Raw genomic sequence first — 3,638 nt, forward strand, 5'->3', positions numbered from 1 at the left:
TAATATTATAACGTTTTATCTCACATTTTGGCTACAATGAAGAGTGGCATCATGGTCATCTCTCCAGCGCACTCCTTACTGCTCAGTTTCGGAACTCAATAATAATAAGCGAAATATAAAAGTGTTGGGATTAATTATTAAAAAATGAGGAGTGAGACTCTGAAGATGAGTAATGAGAGAAGACTAGAGTTTCTGCAATAATTTTATTGTATTATGAGTGAACACAAAAAAGAAAAAGAAAAATTTTTGAGTGAATAACAAAAAATGTACAATTATAACAACTTCAAAGGTTTGAATAGTTAATGAACATTAACTGAATATAAAAAAAATTAAAAATAAATATTTAAATTTTAAACAAACTAATTATGAAATTATTACTTTTAATAAAATTTTTAGTTCAAAAAATATCTCCATCCAAAAACTTTTATTTTTTTACATTACAGCTGATACATAACCACAAAAAACGTTAGGAATTGCATGTCAAAACGCATAATAAATCAAAGCAGCCACAGTAGTTGGCCAATGATGAGCTAATGGCGTTTTGGTAAAGCAAAATGGCAAATGTGTGGCAACCACAAAAACCACGTTTTGTGCGGGTTAGTGCGGGTTATTACTTATAAAGGTAGTTTCACATTTATTAAGGAATATTATTTATTCATTAATTCAAACAAACAAACAAAAAACAATGACAATGTTTGAAAATTGAAAAAATAATTATATATACAAATAAATTTTGAATACTGAAAGGATAAAATATAAACTTATATAAAAAAAAAATAAATAATAAAATACGATTTAAATTTAATTTACTTACGCAATTTGTTATTTTAATGAAATTTTATTGTGGCTTATAAATATTAATTTAGTTCACATAATTTAGTACAGCTAATTAAAATATATAACACAAATATTCTGAATTTAGAACATTAATTCATTATTATTTAGAAAGAAAGATTTTTTAAAATATATAAAAAGAACTATTATATTTTAAATTTTGTTATTAAAATATTTTACTAGATATTTATTAATATTTTTTACTTAATATATTTTTAATATATTAGATAAATAAAAACAGTTTTGTTAATTTTCTTGCAAATTTTTTACATTTTGAGAAAAAAGAAAATGCATTTTGTTAAATATAATATTTCTTAAACATTATTATCAAACAAATTAATTTTGAAAAAATGTCACTTGTTTATTTTTTTTAAATTTTTTTTGTGTTATTGTTACAATTTTAAATAAAAAGTAGTTATAACATATTTATGTTAAAATTTAAAATATATTTTTGTTGTATGAATTATTTTTATAAAGAAAAATTCTTATTTACTTGTAAAAATAACTAGTAGGTATTTTATAAAATTTTAATTTCCTCTCTTTTCAATTAAATATTTTTATTACTGCTATTTAAAGCTTTGCCTTTAATTCATTGATTTTATATAAGAATTGAAACTTAAAATATTATTTACATTCGTTATTCCAAAAGTAAGTGTCATTTTTGTTATTATTATCAATTAGTATTAATCTTATTTTTAATTATTATATTAGGTAATATTAATCTTAATTTCGGTTACTATTATTAGATAATATTAGTTTAGTATTTAATTATTTTTTTAAAAAGGCATATAAATGAGAAATTAATATTTTAAAAATTTTATTAAATTAATTTTAATTATAAATAAAATTTAAAAACTTTTTTTTTTTTAATGTATTAATATTTAAATAAAACTTATTTGACTTTTAAAAATATTTTGTAATAGTTTTTCTGAATTTTAACTGCAATTCAAAAAGTTTACAGTAAAATTTAATAAAGAAAATATTATATTGCACAATGCCATAAACGCATATAAATTTTTAGATATATAAAACACTTTAAGAATTTATTAATTTTAATTTTTGAAATCAATTATTCAGAAAGAAAACGATTTTGGTAATTGAAAAGCATTTGAATAATTAATTAAAAAACATTTTTTTTTTGTAATTCAATATTATTCAATAGGCTTTGTATTGAATATTTTTATTTATATTTAGATTTTTATTTAACACAATGAATTTAAAATGTACTAATAAATCAAACAGAATAATATTTTTTTAAATTAATTTGTATTACAACACTTTTATGAGACACATTTTTTGTTAATTTTAATTAATTATTTATATTGTTTTATATGTTATATTTACAAATATTATGTGTAGTCACAAAAAAACAAATATATTTGAAAGTTTATTTATTAAATATAAATCAATAGAAAATTTCACCAACTTTTAAATATTTTATTCAATTATTTTAAAACCACTTACATTTTAAATAAATTAACTTTTTATTTAATTTGTAAATAAATACTTAGTTTTTCCACAACTCATTTTGAAACACTTTATTTATTTAACACAATTAAATTTTATACTTTATACTTTATTTAAAAAATTTGTTAATGAAAATATTTTCTAACAAGGATTGCCTAATATATCATTTGATTATAGTTTTTATATCAGTTTTATTATTTATTATTGAATTTAAAGTTTTCTTGTTGACGGTTAACTTCTAACTGATCAGTTAATTGCGTAGAGTCACTATTTAATAGTCGAAGGTGGATGCTCAGTTCTACTTTGAAGTCTACGGCCTTAGATTGAAATTTGAATGAAGTTGTTTTCGCAACTATAACAAATACGTTGAACTGATAAAGAGAAATCTATTGCAAAACGCAGCGCTCAATTCGCTAAAAAGAGCGTAAAGAGTTTAAAACGCTCCAAAATACAAGGTTACGACGATAACTGGGACTAATCGTCTCCAATGAAATCAATGCATTTAATTTGTTAAAATTCATTCCTAAACTTTTATATACTTTACGCTTTAACAGGGTGGGTAATAAAAAAATATTAGTTTAAAACTAATATTCTGAAGAGAAATAAAAGCTTTTTGGTTTTTATTTGGTTTCGTAGCCTTGGAATTCTATGGAACGGTGATGTATGTATATATATGTGCATATTTGTTAATAATATTGCAATATATGTTGATGAGTTAACAATTGGGAGTAATATCGGATAATAAAATCATGATGATTTAACTCCGTAGAATAAAATATAAAAGCAAGTAGAAAATTTATTTTAACTTTGTCTAAATTCTTTTACTAATTAATACTTAGTAATACTAACACTAACCAATATATGCTTTTTTATAAATTATATATTTAACATTATTTCTAAATTAGGGAAAAACATAGCCCATGTAAAAGAAATGTTAATGGCGATTTATTTCTGAAAACATGTGCCAGATTTAATTTATCTATTAATGATACACTTTTCCCCCACAAGCGTCATCTCCGTGTGACTTGTAGGTTACGTGATTCTGGGAACAAAAGATAGCCAGATTCACCACATATGTATCATAATATCTGCTCAAACAAACATCTATGTTTACAATGCCTGTGTAAATCCGTCCTATTGTATGGATTAGAAACTTGATTGTTCAACATTGAAAAACAAAGAAAACTTCAAAGTTTGCCTGCGCAACATTTTAAGAATTTAGTGGCCATGTAGAATTTCAAATATGGAACTACTTCTACAAACAAACGAAGAAGATATCAACATACAAGTCAAGGACCGAAAATATAATAGGCTTCGCTATGAAAGGTACGGCTACA

This window comes from Teleopsis dalmanni, chromosome 1 (genome assembly GCF_002237135.1).
Source record: "Teleopsis dalmanni isolate 2A chromosome 1, ASM223713v2, whole genome shotgun sequence".
Taxonomy (NCBI): Eukaryota; Metazoa; Arthropoda; class Insecta; order Diptera; family Diopsidae; genus Teleopsis; species Teleopsis dalmanni.